Genomic DNA, 24,031 nt, shown 5'->3' with positions numbered 1-24,031 from the left:
CTGTAAGGATGTCTTTATATAATTCATCATTAAGGATTGCTTTTTGCATTTTCCTAAAATCATTATTTAAGAAGTTCTTGTGAGCTTTATTTTAAAACTTTGATATAAAGCTTTCACTGATTAAAGTTTTCAACTCCAAAGTTCATTTCTTCTTGTTAATGATGTCATGTTTAATGAATTTTTCAGGCATGTCACCTGCTGGCTTCCTCATTTCTTTAAGATGTCCATCTGTGTTCTCTTGTAATACATTGAGTTTCTTTACACTCATTCTTTTGAATTCCACTCCTGACATTCCATAGATTTCCTTTCAATCAGGCTGTATTTTTTAAGGTGATTGTGGACTTCTTAGGTTATGTATCACAGTCCTCAGAGATTTTGGTTTCAGTTGAGGTAGAAATTTGAATATAGCCTTGTTCTAGGTGCTGAGGAAATAAAGGAGGCTGTTCCCTCATCTCACTGGCAATCAAGTGATTCTGGGGTTATGGCACCAATAGCGTTCTCTTTAACTCTGTGATGTGAAAGGGCCCTTCCCCAGGACCTGCTGGGTGTGTGCCTCTGTTGCTGGGCCTTATAACTCCAATGATCCTAGTCCCAGGGCCGAAGCATATGAACTGAACTCTGCTCCAGTCTCTCAAGGTGAATACAAAACATACAGGACATTTTCCCCTGGCAAGTATATGGTTCTGGAGACGTGGAGAGCATGCAGCTTCTTCCTTAGGTCCCACCAGGTATCTTCCAGCAGATCTGAGAAATGTAGTCACTGTGACAGTATGGGTATTGCAGGATACAGTGACGACATTACACAGCTCTCCCAGAGTGGGATCCAGGTATTGTGGATAGAGGTTGCCATTTGCCTGAAGCAGAATGGTGCAGAAAGAGCACTCCATATAGTATGGGTGTGTGCAAATTACCCCAACTATTGAACTTCTAACATCAACAGCCCCAGTTCCACAAGGCACAGATAAAACTCCACAGCTTTCTTGAGGCATGAAAAGGTGATGCTGGGGTTTGTGACTAGAGCTCCCAGCACTGTGAGCGGGGAGGTACACAGCAAACTGCCTCAGTCCCCAGCTGGATTGTTTGTGGGCTACTGTTTGTGCTAGTTCCAAGAAGCTGAGGAAAATGCTCTTGAATGACATACCCTGAGTGAATGCAGCTCAAAAGCTTATAGCTAAAACTCCTGAGTTGCAGGAGGCACGGGTTGGCTCTCCTTGTAAACTGCCCTGCCTCTGATGCTGGTTGCTTTGGGCTGTTGGAGCAGAGTTGAATGACTCTACACAGCCAGCTGTGTCTGGTACTGTCGGGGTGGGGATAACAGGGCGGCAGTATGTCTTCTAAGAACAAATTAGCCACTCAGTCCAGTTAGCCACTCTGGCGGGAGTTGAAGTCAGTAGGGAATTTTGGAATTCCCCCTCAGGTGAGTTGCCAGCGGCGGGGTGCACAGCAACTTCATCCCACCTTGAGAAGAAGATGACTCCCCACTGGCAGTAGATTCAGGGTGTGGCTGCGCTTACCCCTGGCCGGACAAGGGAGCATATCTATCCTCCTTCCTTGCTGTCTCATGGAGTCTCTGTTCTGTTCTGCACTTCTCTATTGAAGATTTCTGTCAATAAATCACCTGCGAACTTTGTCCTGATCTTATGGTGTCTTTCTGCAGTGGAGGTCATGGAGGTTTTTCACTAGTCATCCATCTTGGAACTGCATTCTTTCCTTTTGTTATGCAATATTTATCTGGAAGTAATCATTGTATTAGTTAATGAGTGCACATTGAAGAAAAGCATAATGTTTAGTGTAGCATATGAAATTTTCAGGGGTCCCATGATTGGTACTACTTTTTAAATCATTGTTTGATGCCTAATGACTCATCATTTCAGGGTCTTTGAATGTGCTATTCTTTTTTCCTAGGAGGCTTTCTTCACAATAAAAGTCATATAGTTTTTTCAGCCTTCTGTGTTAACTTGCATTGCACCTACACATAGATCAATTTGACCGGCATTCCAAATGTAAATCTTCTAGCCCCTTGCTTGTCTATCCAATAGATTATGACCAGATACTAGCAGAATGTTACACATATAGTGGGTGGTTAATATATATTTAATAAATATATTCTTTATCAATAAATCCCATTCATAATTCATGTTGAAAACTATTATTCATGAAGTCACCAGAATAATAAAAGCAGAACAAGGAAATTACAGATACACAGAGTTATGGCTATCGTTCAGTGGGCATACTTTTGATGGTAATATATATCTTTAAGTGAAAATTATTTCAGTGATAATTTATAAGCACTTTTGAAGTTGTTTATACAAATGTGGTCATTATTGTTGAATGTTTTATTGCCATAAGTAAAATTTCTATTTTAACACATTGATTTCTTTTACTCAAGAAAGTACTTCACAATACATCTCCTGAGCTAAATTGCAGCAGTGTAAAATGTAAGTCACATCCTAGATTTATATATTTCATAAATTTTATTTTTAATGTATTTAGCATGTGATTTACTAAAGAAGCATGTGAGTAATTCTAGCAGCATTATTAAATACGCAATATTTAATCAATAGAACATTTAAAATAAAGACAAATGCAAATCCAATGTTGTACAATTTATTGAGTCATTCATTCAGGGTATGTAAATATTTATGGAAAATAACCCTCAGAAAAGAAATAAAAAGAAGCTGATTCAATAAGAGGCATCTTCTTTATGCAATAATCCTTTAAGTTTTTCTGAAATGATCTTAATAATATCAGTTTTAAAGAAAAACCAACTTCTGGGGCTGGCACTGTGGTGCAGTGTGTTAACGCCCTGGCCTGAAGTGCTGACATCCCATATGGCCCCGATTCAAGACCCAGCTGCTCTACTTCCGATCCAGCTCTCTGCTATGGCCTGGGAGGGCAGTGGAAAATGGCCCAAGACCTTGGGCCCCTGCACCCACGTGGGAGACCTGGAAGAATCTCCTGGCTCCTGGCTTTGGATTAGCACAGTTCCGGCCATTGTGGCCAATTGGGGTGTGTACCATTGGATGGAAGAACTATCTCTCTCTCTCTCTCTCTCTCTCGCCTCTTCTCTCTCTGTGTAACTCTGACTTTCAAAAAAAAAAAAAAAGAAAAGAAAAACCAACTTGAAAAAATACATTTAAAGCCATAATTATTGGAAGAATGATGTTAACAGGTTACATTTAGTGTACTATTATTTTTATAGCAGAAGCATCACTAGGTAGGTAGTTCATCTTAATGTATATACAGTAACATGTCAAAGCAACTGAATGTATCAGGGAGAAACAGACCAATTCTCAGGACACATTTTTTACTTTGTGTTGTTAATATACTTATTATTTGCTTCTTTCCTTATGGGACCATATTATTGAGAATTAAGGGATACAATGTGAATGACACATGAATCCAAAGATAAAAATCTGCATACACTAGTTTAAATAAAAAGGATTTCAGTTTAAGTACTTTTTTAAATTTAGTATTCTTGCTAGGATTTTGATGTGGGGCACCCTTCAATAATCTGGTTCAGAAGGACACATAGGCTATCCTCCATGCTACCTGAATTTCTAGATAACCTAATCACAGCCTTCTTGGACTTCATGTTTTATCTTACAGTAAAATTCTAAAGCTGTTTTCTTAGAAAACAATAGCAAAGAAAAAACTGGCAGAGTCCTAGCTTCTCTAAATGTAGCAGTGGAAGGAAAACCTCTCCTGTCTCTTTCCCTCTATCTCTCTGTCTCTCTTTCTGTATCTCTGTGTGTGTGTGCCTGCCTCTATCTATATCACTCTAATTTTCTAAATGAATAAATAAATAAATTTTATTTAGAAAGCAATAAATTGAGAACTTCCTAGGTACCTTCCCTAGTTCTGGTATCATTCCACCCGAGCTTTGACCACAAATCCAAAACTATTCCCAACTCTTCAGTTTACCTATTCCAGTATTTCGGACTATTACTCTTTTCTGATCTACATATTTAGAGATTATCATTTCAATTTCCTTCTAATTTTAAATAATGACCCAAAAATTATGTTATTGTATTGAGTTGTTTCTTAGTTATATCATTATTACTATTTTTATTCTTATTTTAGAACACTTGAGCCTTTACCTGCTGTGCCCAGGGTATGCATTAGCAGGAAGGTGAAATAGAGACAGTAGTCACACCCAGGCACTTCTGTATGGGGTATGGGTGTCCCACCTGGCATCTTAAATGCCAGGTCAATTTCTAACTTCTATATAAAAGGTTTTGAAGTGATATTACACTTAACAGGAGCTTCAGGAAGTATGTAAATAAGCTGTTTAACTACATCTTGATTGTAAGTTTTTAAAAAATCCTGGCTTATAAGATTTCTGAATTCTTAGTCCTTTATGACAAATAGACTCCATTTAAATTTATATGAGTAAAGCATAAATAGTTTGGGGAATTGATTTTCTACTTAAATTGCACTCTAAACTCATTTACAAGGGTAAGTGATCTTCAATGGTCCATTAAGATTAATGACAATCATCAGTGTGTTGCTGAAATGAATAGAAATATATATTTTTCTTAATAATGAAAAATTACTTGAATTTCCAACAGTCATAACAAAAGATTATGGATTACCACATGTATGCATATACAGACACTTAATTATTATAACCTTTTATGCTTGTTCTTCATTTCTTAATGTGTAACCACTCACCTCATTCTTTTAAGGTGTATAAAATTAAGGAAACCATACCTAAAGCCCAAATATTTAATAAGTGGAATTGACAAACTCAGTATGGCCATTTATTATTAATTTATATGTATTGTTAGATTAATTTGATTGTTAATTTTAATTGTATTACTTGTTTATTTATCCAACAAACATTTATCTCAGTAACAAATCTAACGGATACCTTTTTACTTGTGGGGAGTAATATTTCTCGGTCTCTACCATGCAAATAATTGAGTCTTGACAACTGCTGAAAAATTCATATTGAAGTTACTTAATACAAACAATGAATTGATATCTTTTCACCCCCTTCACCTACCCCATAAATAGGGTTTAAAGGAAGAAATTACATTACTTATTCAAAACCCAGAATGTTGGTCATAAAGCTGATTAGAACTGGAAAGATGTCTATGTCTGACTGGAGTTGAGATCTCGTAGGAGCCAACAGAATAACTGAGTAAGATTACGAATCATTCTTAATAATTATGTCTCTAGCTGTGACAAATAAAAGGAATCTTAAAATAAAAAATAAGAAATATTCAATTGTGTGGAAATAATAAAGACACTTATTGCACATATTAATAATTATTTATTCAATGTTTTAGGAATTTTGTAGCTGAATCTGAGTAACAAGCATCCTATTTGAAGTCAAGATCAGGGATAGGTGTCCTGGCACAGTGGGTAAGCTGCTGCTTTGGATTCCTGCATTCGCATCAGACTGAGAGTCAGCTGTTCCATGCTTCTGATGGAGCTTCCTACTAAAGTGCCAGGGAGGAAGCGGATGATGGCCCAAGTATGCGGGTCCCTGCCACTCACATGGGAGACTCAGGAATTCATGGCTCCAGGCTTCAGCCTAGCATAAATCTGACAACTATGGGCATTTGGGAGTTAAACCAGCAGATGGAAAATATCTCACTGCCTCTCCTTTGTCACCTGCCTTCAGATAAATAAAAATAAAGAAATAAAATCAAGATCAAGGGCAGACATTGTGTTGCAGCAGATTAATGCACTACCTGGGATGTACACAATCCCATGCAAGCATGCCTGGGAGAGGGTCCCACATTCACTTGTGATCTAGCTTCCTATTAATGTGCCAAATGATGGCCCACATTCTGAGAGCTGACATTCACGTGGGAGACTCGGATCAAGTTTCTGGCTACTTGCTTTGCACTGATCCAGAACCAGATGTGCGCATCTAGAATGTGAACCAACACATCTCAGTCTTTCTGACTTACAAATAAATAAATAAATTCAAAGTCAAGGCCAGAATGTTCATTATCACTATGAAAATGAAAATGTTTCTGAAATTTCCTTTCTAAAGGGGTTAATTATTATTGGTTCAAAACAACAAACATACAGCATGGGGAAATGTGATGAAAGGACATTTGGAGGCCTGTGTTGTGCCACAGCAGGTTATGCCACCACTTACAACACTGGCATCTGATTTTGAGTTGCCAGTTTAAATCCAGGCTACTCCACTTCCAATCAGTTTTCTGACAAGACACCTAGGAAGACAACAGGTGATGGTACATATATGTGGATCAGGGTCATCTCTGGGGGAGACCAGGATACAGTACCAGGCTCCTGAAGATACTGGCTCTTCCCTCCCTCCCTCCCTCCCTCCGTCCCTCCCTCCCTCCGTCCCTCCCTCCCTCCGTCCCTCCCTCCATCCCTTCCTTCCTTCTTTCCTTCCTTCCTCTCTCTCTGTTTCTCCCTCTCTCTCTCTGTTGTTCTTTCAAATAATGAAACCTCAACAATAAATCTTTAAAAATAAATCTTAATCTTAATAATCAATCTTAATATTAAATGGTTTTACAAAGAAAAGGGAGCCCCATGTGTTTTTGCATGCAGTTATGATTTTTATTCATCAGCATTCACAAGATGATCAAGAAAATGAAAATTTCTTAGGCAACTCAGCTTATAGACCCCCTCCTCTTGATTTGCCAAGTTAGACCACAGAGGAGCTACTTTTCTGTGTCATATGGCAGAGCTAGTCACTGGGGCAGGGACTCATGGACTCATGGTTGGCCTTGTGCCTCACCTCTGAGCACACCAGGTTGGCCACTTCTCTGGTAGCTGCATGAGCTGGAGGGCTTGCTGCAGTTTTGCAGGAACAGTTTCATAGCCACGTGCTGCCCAGTTGCATCACCAGCTTGAAGCTGCCCTGGCCAGAGATATACAGGAAGTGGTACTCATCCTGAGTGCTCCCTTCATGACAAAAATTCTTGGGTCATTCCTTTCTGGCATCCACCTAACTATTCTCCCTAATCTACTCTATCTTAACCACTCTATCAAGAAACAACGCCAACTAATCAGCTGCCCTAACTATAATGCCTAATGACACAAACGGATAACAGAATACTAACTGCTGATATGACTAATATACAACACCAGCCATCTGAACTACACTGATGATACTAAGCAGCAAGACTAAGTGCTAACTAAAAACAGAAAATGATGGCTGCACAAGAAAGCACTATACACTAAACCAATATGCACACAGCAAACAGTGCTATCTAACTAAATATCTAGCAAAATGTGAGTAACAATGCAACAAAAAAAGGCAAAATGGGAAAAAACAAATAGGTGGAAAAAGCAAACTAAAACAAACTGAAAAAAAAAAATAAACCAAATAGACCAAGAAACAATCAAACAAGCAGGACACCGGAAAGCACAATTGCTCGGTTAGATGGATCCAAGTCACACAGATCACCAAAATATCTCCCTGGGTAAGTAGAAACAAAAACTTGGTCCCGGTCCCTGGCTTATGTAGCCTTGAGGAATTACATAAAAATCCAGCTCCTTGTAAAGTCAGAACAAGATATGGGGCAATTGCAGCTGCAGGTAATCCACAGGGCTTTTCTCAAGAACTTTCCACTTAAATAAAAATGAGGACCTAAATATCATTTTGCTTAGGTTGGTGATAGAGAACGATGTTTATTTTTTGGTAATTAAAACTTACAGGATGTTTCAATAGTTTTGTATTTCTAGTTTAAAAGGTGATAGAAACTTGTGGCAGTTTAAGAACTCCTAATGTCTGCACTTGAAATATCTACTCTTTTTTCTTTAACCTCTGAATGATAAGTCTCAAAATGGTCATACAACTTCTCTGGCAAAATGGCACAGTGACAAAATGTTCTGTTACCTAAGACACCATCAGGCACATTATTCACATCTACAGAGCTGAGAATAATGTATTTTTTCATCATCATTTTCCCCCAAAACTATCATCAGATTACTCATCAGAAAGCCTGGAACAGTAGAAGGTAGTGGAATGTAAGGCCAAGTATGTGTCATCCAAGAAAGCTATATCCTCCAAAATTGTCCTTTGACTCTTAGGGAGAAATCGAGGCATTTCCAGATGTCTTTGGTTTGACGTGGGTATTAAAGAATAACAGAATTTATTTCTCAGTGTTCTAGTCTAGGATGTCTATGATAAAGGTACCAGCAGAACTGATGTCTGGAAAGAGCTCACTCTTTGCTTCTAAGATGATGTCTTCTTCATGGAAAAAAAATCAAAACAAGAAATGGAAAGGCTGGTGAATTATGAATATTGCCCACCTATGTTAATTTTTGTGTAAGTCACCTTCCTGTTGAACATTATAATGCAATCCACACAAAAGATTTCAATGATGAAGTTTTCCAGGAGTTTTTATGTGTTTTTAAAGTGTTTTTACTATTTATAATAAGTAAGCTAAGATATATTGCTAAATATGTTTAGAAAATGCCAATGTGGATTCAAATTATTTATTCTATAGCTGTATAGTAAGTAATTGTGAATGATATTTTAAGCTATTAGACACAATGAAGAACCTATGAAAATGGAGTGACTCAATGTTTTAGGGCAATAATAATAGATCATAGAGTGAAGGATTATCAACTGCAGCACCAGTAGGCATAAAACTTTAACCTGCAAATGATGCAGCATGAAAATGACTCATAATGCAGTGATATTTTCTTGAAGGAGGAAAAATGAGTTTTTGTAGAACCTTAGCAATAATAATCTAGTTTATTTCCTTGAAAGTTGGAACAAACAGTTCTCAAAATAAGAAATAATTTTGCTTGTGGCTTAGCAGCTGCTAGTCATTTGATTTTTGCTTAAGAACAGACTGGAAGAGAAAAAGTTGGAAATCAAGTTCATGTAAGTTTCACAGTAGAAAAAGAATTCCATCATCTCTCCTGAAGCTTCTAAGAAAATAGCTGAAAAAACTAATTAAATGCATTTTTGTAAACTCTAAAGTGTTTTCTAATAGAAATTAACATTATCAAGAAATTGAATGAAGAGCTCAACATTAACAAAACTGAAGAGGTTGCATCTTAGAAATGAATAGGGAAGTAGCCTTAATGGAGACAAGCTGGAATAAAAGAAAAGGTAAAGAAGGGGTCCGTTTTGTCGCGCAGTGAGTAAAATCACAGGACGTGACATTGGCACCCTGGCTGCTCCGTGTCTGATAGTTACCCACTGTCTCAGATAATTGACTTGCCTGCATTCCATACAACATGGAGTAATGAATTTTAGTTCAGAGACACGAAAGTAGGGATAGTAACACAAATTTTACTGAAGCATGTCCCAAGGAAGGAATGGGCCAGACTCCATGGCACTACATAGCACTCTTTATATATATATAAATATATATATTGACAGGCAGAGTGGACAGTGAGAGAGAGAGACAGAAAGAAAGGTATTCCTTTGCCATTGGTTCACCCTCCAATGGCCGCCGCATCCGGCGTGCTGCGGCCGGCGTACTGCACCAATCCGATGGCAGGAGCCAGGTACTTATCCTGGTCTCCCCATGGGGTTCAGGGCCCAAGCACTTGGGCCATCCTCCACTGCACTCCCTGGCCACAGCAGAGAGCTGGCCTGGAAGAGGGGCAACCGGGACAGAATCCAGCGCCCCAACCAGGACTAGAACCCGGTGTGCCGGCGCCGCAAGGCAGAGGATTAGCATAGTGAGCCGCGGCGCCGGCCAATATATATTTTTTGACAGGCAGAGTGGACAGTGAGAGAGAGAGACAGAGAGAAAGGTCTTCCTTTGCCGTTGGTTCACCCTCCAATGGCCGCCCTGGCTGGCGCGCTGCGGCCTGCGCACCGCGCTGATCCGATGGCTGGAGCCAGGTACTTCTCCTGGTCTCCCCATGGGGTGCAGGGCCCAAGTATTTGGGCTTTCCTCCACTGCACTCCCTGGCCACAGCAGAGAGCTGGCCTGGAAGAGGGGCAACCGGGATAGAATCTGGCGCCCCGACCGGGACTAGAACCCAGTGTGCCGGCGCCGCAAGGTGGAGGATTAGCCTACTGAGCCGTGGCGCTGGCCTCTTTTTTCCTGGTTTAGGATTTTATCTCTGAAGAGTGCGTAAAATAACTGTGATGTTGCATCCATGAGGCATAGGACTGACATATCAGATGGACATTTAGGAATTGCATATCTCCAGCTCTCTTCATATGTGGCTTCCAGAACCTGTTCTGGGAATGTCTGCTGGTGTGTGTGTAGGGGGTGGGGTGCAGAGAGAAGGAGGGGAACAGACACAAAACAACACTGTGAGTTATCATATAATGAATCAGGGTCACTCCAGCGTCACACTGGGTGTCACATCAGATATGCCATAAACTAGATATTTCTGGTGTAGCTGGGTCCCCATTTATCAGAACACCGTAACCACAATTTAAACCATAAAGTAGAAGTGCTGGGTTCACCCTGGCAGCTGGCCAAGCTCCTGATCCTCCACTTACAGAGGGTTTGGTTGCCCTTCCCAATCATGCAAATTGTCTATCTGATTCCATTGATGCGCCTGGAAAAGCAGCAGATGCTAGTTTCAGCAACTGGGCCCTTGTCAGTCAAGTGGGGGATCTGGATGGAGTTCCAGGCCCCTGGCTTTGTCCTGGCCCAACCCCACCATTGCAGCAATTAGAGGGGCAGGAATTGAGTCAAAGGAAGAAAGATCTCTCTCAATCTCTGTGCCCAGGCCCCCCCTTACTCTGGTTTTCAAATAAATGAATAGATATTCTTAATAAAAGAAAACTTAACGAAACAAAATTATGTAAAATTAAGAGAATATATACTCATAATGGAAATTATTATGATCACTTTGTCCGTATTGAGGAATTAGAAAATATATGAAATTTGACATTTGCACAAAAAATCAGAGTCCATGAGTTAAAAGTGGGCACTTGAGGCCAGCGCTGTGTCGTAGCAGGTAAATTCGTAGACTACAGTGCTGACATCCTAAATGGGTACCAGCTTGAGTCCAGACTGTTCCATTTCTGATCCAGCTCTCTGCTATGGCCTGGGAAAGCAGTAGAAGATGGCCCAAGTCCTTGGCCCCTTGTACCTGTGTGGGAGACCCAGAAGAATCTCCTGGCTCCTGGCTTGAGATCGGTGTAGCTCTGGCTGTTACGGCTATTTGGGGAGTGAACCAGCAGATGGAAGACCTCTCTCTCTCTCTCTCTCTCTCTCTCTCTGTCTCTGCCTCTGAATTTCAGAAGAATAAATAAATCTTTTAAAAAGAAGTAAGCACTTTACACTTACATCATTGTAATAAATGCTAAGTTCAAATTACACATAATTTTTATGTGTTTATATTTTTCATGAATGCTTTAAAATCTAAATAGTTTTCTCATTATTTAAAGTCAATATCTATGTCAAGTTTAAGTTCTATAACAATATGCAGCTAAATATGTTTAAAAGGAATTTGACTTTTAATCAAAATAATTAAAACATTAAAAATAAAGTGTGAAAATACCAATAATATTTACTTACATGTAGAAAATGGCATAAATATTAATTTTTCACTCATAATAAACTAACATTTTCTATTTAAAATACTCTGACAAACAAAAACTAAATTTTCTTGCATTTAAATAGCAATACATGTCTTTGCATGACAGTGATGCAGAATTGATTAATATGAAATGTTGGAAAACAAATATTTCTCTGCCCTTGCTTAACAGCAAGCTTCCCTTGGCTGCCTAACATATTAACAAGGCATGATGTTCATTTGCCTAACTGCTAGTTACACAGTAACCTGCAATCCCATATTAGCTGTTCTGCTAAAAAATCTGCTAAGCTTCCAGGGTCCCTGATAAAACTAGAGAGAGTTTGCTGAATCTAACTTTGTAACTGGAGTTTGTGCAAATCCTCTCAGGGTGACTTGAGTTAATATATGGTTCGTGATAATGCTAAATGACATATCTCTGATGATGTTTCAGCAGCCATCTTGGAACTTAACATACTAAATGGCATGATTTGCAAAGATAAATGCATGCAGGATTTCCCCCATGTATTCCATTGCAACTATCATGATCTGTCACTGTGTTTAACCCAGTTATGCCTCATTTACTCTAATTCCATAAATTCCCAACCCCTTTCTGAATGGAAAATGGATTGTCAACCTATTTTTCTATAGGTTTCTGATAATATTAATGATAATAATAAATGTTTTCTTTCTCAGAAGGTAAATGCAGTGTTTTATATTAGTAAGTATGTGCACACAAATAGGAGAACCTGCTCTCTGATAATAAAAATAATTATATACAAAGCCAGTATTTGACTAGAAAATAGCTATATACTCTTCTACACAGAAGAGTCAGTATGCATTATCCAAGCGGTAGCTTCAAAAATCAAAATACCAAACATTTCTTGGGGACGAAGGGTTCGATTTAGACAGTACCTTCTTTCACCATTGTGTAATGAATGCAGATCAATAATGATTTAAAAGAAGGACTCAAATTATGAGTTTCAGTGCCTTATGCACTGACCTTCAGGGCGATGTGGCTATACATATGTTTCTATCATGACAACATATTACTGGGTCATTTTATTTTGGTTTCAGTGTTTTAAATATTTAGATTTCAATCTCCTACTGATAAAATGGTTGAATTAGTGAAAGTGTATAAGGAATGATGACATTTGTACTTTGAATAAATTATTTTGAACACAGAAATATATATAGATTTATCTGCTTTGTTGACACAAATACAAATATATGTATATACCTATGTGATCAACAGAAAAGTAAGTTAATGTAAACAAGAATATTTTACTTGGTTTTGCTTTAAGATTTTGAAATATGGAAGAAAAAGCAAACTAGTGTTAGAACATTGATTTGGATAAGGTAAACAGACAGAGCCAATTTTATTTTGATTTTAGTGCTACTTAATATCAATCTTTGCTAGAACAATGACTGAAAGGATTTTAAGAGCTGGGGTCTGCAGGGGATGTCATAGGCTACCTGTACTTTACTAGCTTGGCTTGCACGAAGAAAAAGTGAAAGTGTGTATTATGTTCATGATACCAGGCAGCTTCACCATGTGGTGCAACAATCCAACAAATCTTAGGTTCTCACGCTCCCACAGAAACTAGAGGATGAGGTGCTATGATCCTTGATGATTACATCTCAAAGAGTTTCCAGATCTCCCTGAAAGATGTACCTGAGTTATAAAGCTGGCTAGAGGCATTAAAAACAGGTTTATATACCAAAGAAGCACAGACATGATTTAGAAAATATCTAAAGTGAATTGGCTAAATGGAGGGCTGGGGCCAAGAGGGGAAATTAGGGTCTTTTTGGTCAGTAATAATTATCACATTAAAAAAATGAAAGGCTTCATTAAGTAGATTTCAACACATTAAATAAATGGCTTCTTTAAGGGAAATAGCTATTATGTAGAACACCAACTTTTAATGTAGTTTTTTATCCAGAAAAATTCTTTTAATAACTACAGAAAGAGGAAAAATCAGTTTCAACTAAATCATAAATATTTCCAATTGAAAAATTTATTTTTTTGAATTGTTTATAACTCAACCTAAATCAGAATTCATTAAAAATGACCATTAAAGCAAACTGCTATTTAAGGTCATGGGCATTTTCCAAGTGGTTTTAAGACTACCAACATGGGCCGGCACCGCGGCTCACTAGGCTAATCCTCTGCCTTGCGGCGCCGGCACACCAGGTTCTAGTCCTGGTCAGGGCGCTGGATTCTATCCCGGTTGCCCCTCTTCCAGGCCAGCTCTCTGCTGTGGCCAGGGAGTGCAGTGGAGGATGGCCCAAGTGCTTGGGCCCTGCACCTACATGGAGACCAGGATAAGTACCTGGCTCCTGCCATCGGATCAGCGCAGTGCGCCGGCCGCAGTGCGCCAGCCAGGGCGGCCATTGGAGGGTGAACCAACAGCAAAGGAAGACCTTTCTCTCTGTCTCTCTCTCTCACTGTCCACTCTGCCTGTCAAAAAAAAAGGACTACCAACATATTCCAAAATGTCATGTAAAACGACATTAAAATGAAGCTCACTTTGGTGCAAAAAATTTAGAAACCCATGCCCAGCATTTTTATAATGTTAATTTTTAATAGGCTTTATATAAGTGTATTTAAAAAATAATCTGTAATGGTTAGCATTGTGGCATAGTGAGTCAAGTTGCCACCTGGAACGCCAGCATCCCATATGGGCATGGGTTGGAGATCCAGCAGCTCTGCTTCCAATCCAGCTCCCTACTAATGACCTGAGAAAGCAACAGAAGATGGCTCAAGTGCTTGGGTCCTTGCTACCCTTGTAAGAGGCCTAGAAAAATCTCTGGGCTCCTGGAAAGTAGAAACTAAGGATATGTTACATGAAGAAAAACAAAGAATATGAGATAAATGCTATTAAATCAGGTGGTCTGAAGAGTGCGACTTGAAAATGCTCATTGAAGAATATTTGGGTCAAAGGAAGACATGGGCAAAGGAATGAGAAATGGATAGTCACCTTTCAAAGAATGACATACAAATTGCCAATAGACACATAACAAAATGGCAGGATCACCAGAAATCAGGGACTCTAAGAAAAACCCCAATGAGGTATCATATCAGTGCATTAGGATTGCTGTTATCCAAAAATTACAAAAAAAAAAAACAAAACAAATGCTGGTGAAGTTGTAGAAAAAGGAATACACTAAAACATTGTGGGAATGCAAACTAGTATAACAATTATGCATAGCAGTATGAAGATTTCTCAGAAAACTAAAAATGGACTCACTATATGATTCTGCTGTCCCACTCCTGGGAATATATCCAAAGGAAATAAAATCAACATATGAAAGGATTACCTGCATTCCCATTTTTATTGCAGCTCAATTCACAATAGCCAAGATATGGAATAAGCTCAGATGTTCATCAACTGACGACTGGATAAAGAAAATATGAAAAAGAATGAAATCCTGATATTTGCACCAAAATGGATACAAATGGAGATCACTTTGCTAAGTGAAATAATCCCAAACTCAGAAAGATAAATTTCACTGCTTTCTCTTATTTGTGAAAATGAATAAGAATAGAGAGTATAAAAATTTGTGGACGTCACATCATTGTCTATTTAGTTATAAACATTGCTTTGCTGAATCATTCCATGTTAATGACAGTACAATTATTTCTACTTTATGCGGTGTCATGAATCTGTACTATGTAATTGTAGCATCACTGCTTTAAAAAATAGTACATGCATATATGTAGTGTCTATGTTTGAAGTTAATGTGGCAAAATCATAAAAACGGTAAAAAAATTGGAGAAAAAAAAGACATCAATCATCAGGTTTGAGATAATAAAAAAAGAGGAACTCAGCCAGCTGCATGGACACAGGGCCATGTAAGACCCAGTACTTGATTCAATGCTCCTTTGTTGACATGCTAAAAGTCTTACTTTACGGATGTACTGGGTTATCAATCACGCATGGATATCCAGTTTTCCAAGTGTCATTTATTGAAGAGGTTGTCCTCTCTCCAGTGTTTAATTTTGAAGTCTACTTTCAAATATTAGTTGCCCTCAGGCACATGGATTGAGCTCAAAGATCTCTGTTCGCTGTCATCTGTCAATAGGTCAGTTTTTGTGCCATTACTATGCTGTTTTGGTGACAACAGCTCTGTAGTATGTCTTGAATAATGAGGCATTTGTTCTTTTAGTTCAAGATTTCTTTGGCTATTTATGATTTTTTTGCTTCCATCTGCATTTCAGGATCTATTTTCAGTTCTGTCAGTAATGTCAGAACTGAAAAAAAAGTATCATTGACACTTTGATAGAGATTACCTTGGATATGTAACTTACTTGGATTATTATGGATATGAATAAAAGTGGTGGAAAATTTGCAGAGAAAAAGAACTCATACATTGTTGGTGATAAGACACATTAAGGCAGCCAATATGGAGATTCTTTCTTGCTCTACCTCAGATTCAGCTCTTGACTAATGTACCCGGATAAGCAGCAGAAGATGGTCCAATTTCTTGGGGTCCCTGCCACCCATGTGGGGCACCCAGATAAAGTCCTTGGCTCCTGGCTTCAGCCTGGATCCAAATCTGTGACCATTTATGGAGTGAACTAGCAAACGGATCATCTCCTTCTCTCTCTGTCTCTCACCTTCTCTGTCACTCTGCCTTTCAAATAAATATAAGTCTAAAAAAGTGGTAAGATTAAATACCTACATCACAACCCAGCTATTCCATGTCTGGATATTCAAGCTCAGGTTCACTGAACCACTATATACAATAGCTAAGCTACAGAATCTATCTGGAGGCTCATCAATAGGTAATTGGTAAAGAAGATTGTATACATACATACATAAATATAGTATATGTATCGATATGAAAACTATTTAGCTAATAAAATGATATCACAGTACATGAAGTAAAAAAATAGAATCAAAATTCACTATATTATGTGAAATAAGTCAGTTACAGAAAGACAAATACCAAATGTTCTTTATAATATGTGAAAGCTAAAAACAATGCTAAATCTAAACTTATAACAGTGAATATTATAGGGTAGGTAGTGGGTAAAGAGTGTAAGTAGAAGGAGATTGCATAATGGATACCTAAACACATTGAGATGTAAGTAATAAGTTCTAGTGCTTTAAGGGATGTATTATAGGTCAAAATAATGCATTATATACTGTAAAAAGAAGTGGAAGTGAGGACTAGTAAACCCCAAACGCAAAGAAAAGAAAAAATGTAACAGTTAGTGGCCTAGTCTGAGCGATTTATGTGTATCTGTGTGTGTGTTGAAATATTGTACTTTACTCAGTAAGCTGCAAAACTATTACATCTTAATTAACATGAATAAGGAATAGCTTTTCAACACTAAAAGGATAGGAGATTATTTCCAGATTATTTCATCCTTTATCAAATTTTGCTTTCTATTATTTGATACTTGCAGTAAGCTATGATACAAATCATTAAATAGAAATAATTAAATAATTGAATTGAAATAAACAAAAATAATTAAAGAGGAATCATGAATCTATAAATTGAAAAATAAAATTAATCTCAAATGACATAAATAAAGTATTAGCAGATGAGGACATTAGAATACTCAATATATCTGTATCACATATGTTAAAAATGTAATTAGACATGCAAGATCTAAAACCACTAAATTATCAACTAGTGATTTAACCAAAATGTCTGGCATAAAGTAGTTATCCACTCAACAAAATTCTGATCATTAATAAAAATTAATGACTTATTGAGACAAACAAAAGCATGGATGATTTTCAAAAATGTTATATTTAGAGAAAAAGGCAATGAGGACTATAGACTGTAAGATTCCATGTACATAAAACTATATAAAATTAAAGCTCATCTAAATTGACATTAATAGACAAATGCTTGCATTATGATGGGTAGGAAGGAAAAAGGGTGAATGATTACAAAGAAACACAAGGAATATTTTTGAGAATGGATATGGTCATTATCTTGATTCTAGTTATGGTTTCTTAAATTCCACATATGTCAAAATTTGTGAAAATTTACACTTAAACACTTGCTATGGCTGTATGCTAATTACATTTTAATAAACAGTTTAAAAAAGTACAGTGCCACAATAAATCTGTCAATAAACTTTAACTTGTAGAACAAGTTGAAAAGTTCTTAAAAATATTGTCTACAAAGAGTTAAACCACTTTGAACATACATCCATTTATGCATTATATATTAGATTGAACAATGATATAATTATATATACCTGTGGCATTTCTTTCAAAAGTAGTCATTTACATTTATGGCATTTAAACCCTCATGAATTTAAGCAAATGAAGGAAATATTTGTCCATAAAAGGATGTGAAGAAAACTGTTTTCTCCTAATATCCAAATATTTACAGTAATCATGATTACTGTAAAACACAAAATATTAAAGAAATTATAGTATATTACTAAAAATCTTATTCAACCACAAAATAGAAACTATAGATAAATGAAACATATTATTAATCTAAAAAGCATTGTCTAAATTAAGAAGCCAGGACATTCTATGAAATTCATTTAAAAAAAAGCTATTCCAACGGGTTGTTTTAGAAAAGAAAAGAATTTGAATAGAAAGTGATATTAAAATTTGGGTGGAGGGATGGGAGATTTGTTCTTTATCTTGGTTGTTGTGAAATTTACAAATATTTTTAAAATGAAGTAACAATATTTAAGGTTGCAGTTTTTGGTATGTAAATTATACCTCAGTAAAAATAATTATAACCATATATACTGTATGAAAGTAAACCATATAATTAAGCTATACATACAAATATATATTAGTTTTTTATAATTTTAACATTGAATGAAAATTTTTCAATTGTATAAGACTAATCAACCAAGTTATTTTGTATTCCCTACCCTTTCTTTCTCTTAATATCATTTAAATTCTGGGATGTATAATGTTTCAAAGTACGAATTTTGAATATCCTTTCCACGGCTCAATTTCAATTTTGAAACACTACAATTACTCTTCTGTGGCATGATCAATCTTAGGAATTTCTTTTGGTTATCACCTCTTTCCCAGATATGGCTATTTCTTGCCTCTGAGAATTCCAGCTCTGTCAAATCCTTATCAAGAAATTAGAAACTACCTAATTTTTTAAAGATTTTTTTTTTAATTTGAAAGTCAGTTATTGAGTGGGAGGGGTGGAGGAGAGAAAAAGAGAGAAAGAGACAGAGAGAGAGAGGTATCCGGAGACATCTTACATCTGCTACTTCACTTCCCAGATAGTCACAATGGCCAAGGCTGGGCCTGACTAGTCAGGAGCCAGGAGCTTCTTCAGGTCTTTCATGTAGATGTCAGGGCCCAACCACTTGAGCCATTTCTTCTGCTTTTCCCAGGACTTCAGCAGGGAGGTGGATCAAAGCGCAGCCCATATAAGATACCAGTGTCACAAGTCGCAGCTATATCTATTATGCCACAATGCTGCTCCCCAAACTCTGCAACTTTGAAAAATTAGAAGCTATAACAGCTTTTAGGCCTACTTAGAATCAATTTTTCAGGTCACATACTGTTCATAAAAGTCAATAATGTGCTCATATTACTTTCATATCTCACTTTTGGGCATCCAAGGATTCTACCCATGTCTTCCTCAATCCTATCTTTCCTAGTCATCCTTAAAGTTATTGCTTAGAAATGTGAGTAAATGCACCTTATATTTACAGTAAGAAAAAGAAATCTGACATATAGATTATTTAGCCGCAGATTATACAAACACATCTAATCTGCCCGAAATTTCTGCTTCCTGTGAAAACTTCTGCTCCCTCTACACATAAACACATGCATGCGCACACGCACGCACACACACACACACACACGCACAAACTATGCTCTCTTTATTCCCATGATCATTTTCCTTAAACACTAGGTGTTAAAAAGGAGTTGGAGATTTCTTCTTCTTCACAATATCTTGCCTGAAACTTTTCTATCTGTATTGAGTTATTTCCATTTTCTGCCTAGAAATTACATATTGAATCTAGAAATGTCAGAAAGTGCTTCTTCTTTATTTCTGATTTACCTGTCATATCCTTGCATAAGACATAGAGCACCAATCACTCAAATAAGAAAAAATATCAAAAGAAAGAAACATAATATGTAAAATGTCATTTCTTTCCATCCCTGATTTGTTTCTGCTTCCCAAACCATCTCTGTGTTGATGAATTCACTTCTGAGCTTCCTACTCAATGCTTACCAGCGTCCCCATATTAATTTTTAATATATGGTTGTTGGAAAGATCATTTGCTGTGTCCAAAATTTCCTTCATTCAGTCTTGTGAAAAATCAGCCACAATTGTGATTGACATCCCTCTATGCTTTCCTCACTCTTATCATCACTATTTTGGTAAGATAGTAATTATCTCTTATGTGAACTGTCCATCATGCTCACCTGTCACTACCTCCACAATATCATCTCAAGTCCTTGCAGTTTATAATCCATCCTCTTCATGTTTGAAACTTTGTGGCTTTTGAGGGCTGGTATTGTGGTGCACCACTAGCTAGACTGCAACTGGAGTGCCTGTTCAACTCCTAGATGAACCAGTTATGAACCAGTCTCCTGCTAATGTACCTGGAATGGTAGCAGAAGACCAAAGTATTAAGGTCCCTGCCACTCTTGTGTGAGACTAGGATATAGTTCCTGGCTTCTGGCTTCTGGCTCCAGGCTCCTGGCTTTGACTTCGTCCTGACCTGACCGGTTTGTTGTGTACCCCTAAACCCCCGTGTCTCTCTTGTCTCGCCTCTCTCCCTTTCAAATAAATAAAAAATCTGCAGGCTGTCACACATTGGAGTCATGTAGTCCTGGCTGTTCCCCTCCTGACCCAGTTTATGTACCTGGGAAAGGAGTGGAAGATGGCCCAAATATTTGGGTCGCTACCAGCCATGCGGGAGACCCACATGGAATTCTAGGCTCCAGCCCCATCTGTTGTGGTCCTTTGGGTAATGAACCAGCAGATGAAAAATCCCACTATCTCCCCCTCTCTTTCTGTAACTCTGCATTTCAAAGAAATAAAATAAAGTCCCTAAAAATCAGAAATATATATCTTTAATAAATTTATGGCTTTTAAAAAATACCGTACAAGGGGCCGGCGCTGTGGCTCACTTGGTTAATCCTCTGCCTGTGGCGCCGGCATCCCATATGAGAACCAGGTTCTAATCCCGGCTGTTCCTCTTCCAGTACAGCTCTCTGCTGTGGCCCAGGAGTGCAGCAGAGGATGGCCCAAGTGCTTGGGGCCCTGCACCCGCATGGGATACCAGAAGAAGCACCTGGCTCCTGGCTTCGGATCAGCGAACTCACCGGCCATGGCGGCCATTTGGGGGTTGAACCAACAGAAGGAAGACCTTCTCTCTGTCTGTCTATAACTCTACCTATCAAATAAATAAAAAGAAAAGAAAAGAATAAAAGAAAAAAAAAAGACCTTACCTTTACCTCCTCTGAGATTTTACACATTCAATTTCTGCTACCTACAGAAATCTTTGCTTCTCTGATCCCTCTTTTTTCTTTGTCTCAGATGACATTTTTATTGTAAATAAAATGCAAGTGTGCTTACCTGTCTCATCTGTTAGCAGTTTGAGGGCAGATATCAACTGATTATTTATACCCTTTCCAGTGTGAGAAAATATTCTTCACCACTAAAGGGTTTCATAACCTATTTGGATTAAATGAAAGAATGTATCAGGAAATATTAATGTAGAAATAAGAGCAAAGCATAGATTCATAATTTATTCATATCATATGGATTCCAATTGGTCTGACAGCAAATATTAAGGCAGAACACACCAGTCTGCCTTTAGTAATTATATTGCTAGGCAAATTAAGTACTTTGTTGATACATATGCACATGCAACTTTAATCACATAGGTAAAAAGGTTTTGATAGTTTAGCATAAATAATGTTTAGCATAATAATGTTCCAGATATTTGAAACTATGAAAACTAATCATTGTAAATGGATATTTTCTCTTTTAAAGAAGAGACCAGATAGACTGCTTGTGATAGGTTGAATTACTTTATAATTCATCTAGGATATAGTACAATTTTATACTAACCACAGGAATTTATCATATTAACACATATGAATGCATATGTATATAGATATAATGTCTTTAAAATATTTTTAATACTTGAATTCAATTGATTGGAAATTTTAGTATGAAATAAATTATATGTAAGATGTGTCATTCATATTACTATTGGAATGCTTTATAAAGACAACAAGATGATTTAGGTACAAATTCAAACAGACAGAAAGTATTTTCTACTTTATTAGAAATTGCCCTGAGTGAATTTTTCCTTTTGTTTGTGACCTAAGGCGAACCTTTCATTTTGCACATTTACCATAAGGTTGATAGATGAACAGATGGATTGAGTACACCATTGGGTGTCCTATCAGCTGTCTTCAATTCTGTGAATGATGATGGATAACAAAGTATGAAATATGAATAAAGCGATTCATGAAAATGGAAATGTAAAAGCGTTTTGCATCCATGTCAGACAGTATCTTCCTGTTTGTCTTTCAAATTCAGGTTCAAGAAGTCCTATTGCAAATTGTTACAAATTTAGTGAATCATTAATTTTTTTTGACAGGCAGAATTAGACAGTGAGAGAGAGAGAGAGAGAGAGAGAGAGAAGGGTCTTCTTTTCCGTTGGTTCACTCCCCAAAATGGCTGACACGGCCAGCACACTGCAGCCAGTGCATTGAGCTGATCTGAAGCCAGGAGCCAGGTACTTCCTCCTTGTCTCCCATGCGGGTGCAGGGCCCAAGCACTTGGGCCATCCTCCACTGCCTTACTGGGCCACAGAAGAGAGCTGGACTGGAAGAGGAGCAACCAGGACAGAATCCAGCTCCCCAACTGGGAATGGAACCTGGGATGCCGGCGCCACAGGCAGAGGATTAGACAAGTGAGCCATGGCTCCGGCCATTAAATGTATATTTAGTGTCTTTTGTATCTAGTAATGTATAGTGCAATGCTACTCATAGTAACCCAAATGTCATATGAACACATGCCAGATATTTAAAGTAGTTTAAAATGTCTCCATAAAAGGTTGACATTGAATGACTTAATTATCTTAATTATTGATTTGAAACTTTAAAATATCACAGCAATCAGCAATAAGAAACTGAGACTACTTATTGCTGTTAATCTATTCACCTGTCATTAAGATTTTGATTAGGCAAAATGAATCATCAACAGAATTAAGTTTAACTTTTGTCATTCTCAAACTGAAGTCCCATATCTCCCTCTATCATGAATCATATGGCACTAATGCCAAAGCCCGTCTTCACTTTCCAAATTAAAATTACTGATAGGTGAACTACAAAATCATTTCCAGGAACAATATTGTCATAGTATAGAACACACAAAAATCACTTAGATTTACGACATAGTTCGACTCTTACTCCTTATTTCTATTATTTCTATAATTATTTAAATGTGTATATATATTTCTTATATGACATCTCTTCATACTTATTTCCTTCACAATATTTAAGACTTCAGTTTATCTTTAAATATATAATTTAGTTCCTTTCATATATAATTGTGTATAGATTATAAACTGAGCAAATTTGAATGAGCAGTACATAGTGTGTGCTAAACCAGAATTAAATTCCATACCAGTTCTGCTTCTTAATAACTACATGAATTTACATAAGTTATTCAATAGCTATGCATTCCAGTTTCCTCATCAATATACACATATTAATATCTGTTTCTCTGTTACTGGGTGATTTCAAAACAATTATTTATTTGAAGTGACTTCTAGGCTGACAATAAATATGCTATTTTCATTTCTTAAGAGTAATAAAAAGGAAGAGAATTATTATGGAGGTTGCTATTAAGAGTCATTTAATAATACAAATATAAGGGACATAAGATCATTTTCAGAGTATTGAACTCTAAAATCAATGCATATTTTGCTAGCAAAAGGAGTGCAAATTTACCTGAAAGAGAAATGATTTGACACTGTAGAGTGAAATAAATGTACAAAAGAATCAGAAGTAACTTTCAGCAATGTTTATTTTACAAATATGTTATACCTTCCTGCCAAAATTCTCCAAATAAAGATACAGACTGGCCGAATTAATTAAAAAAAGATCCATCTATCTGCTGCCTGCTATAAACACACCTCACCAACAAGGATACAAACTGAAAGGTATATGATGGAAAAAATACTTTATGCTAATGGAAAGCAAAAAAAAAAAGAGTAGGAACAGCCATCCTTATAGCAGACAAAATAGACATTAGCAAAAAGAATTGTTAGATGAAGAACGGCATTATCTAATGATAAGTGATCAATTCAACAAGATGATATGACTATAGTAAATGTATTTAAATGCAATACCAGAGTGTCTGGCTACTTAAAATCAATGTTAATGGATCTAAAGGGAGATCTAGACACCAATACAACAAAAATGGGGAATTTCAACACCACACTTTCATCAATGGGCAGATCCACTAGATAAACATAATCAAAAAGAGATGACAGAACTGCTCTGCACTATGTAACAATGGACCTAATTGATATCTACAGAACATTTTATACCGCAGGTGAATAATACACATTATTTTTATCAGTGCATGGAACTCTCTT

Source organism: Oryctolagus cuniculus, chromosome 5 (assembly GCF_964237555.1).
Source record: "Oryctolagus cuniculus chromosome 5, mOryCun1.1, whole genome shotgun sequence".
NCBI classification, from domain to species: Eukaryota; Metazoa; Chordata; class Mammalia; order Lagomorpha; family Leporidae; genus Oryctolagus; species Oryctolagus cuniculus.
The sequence above is the reverse complement of the archived record's forward strand: the minus strand, read 5'-3'. Positions refer to the sequence as shown.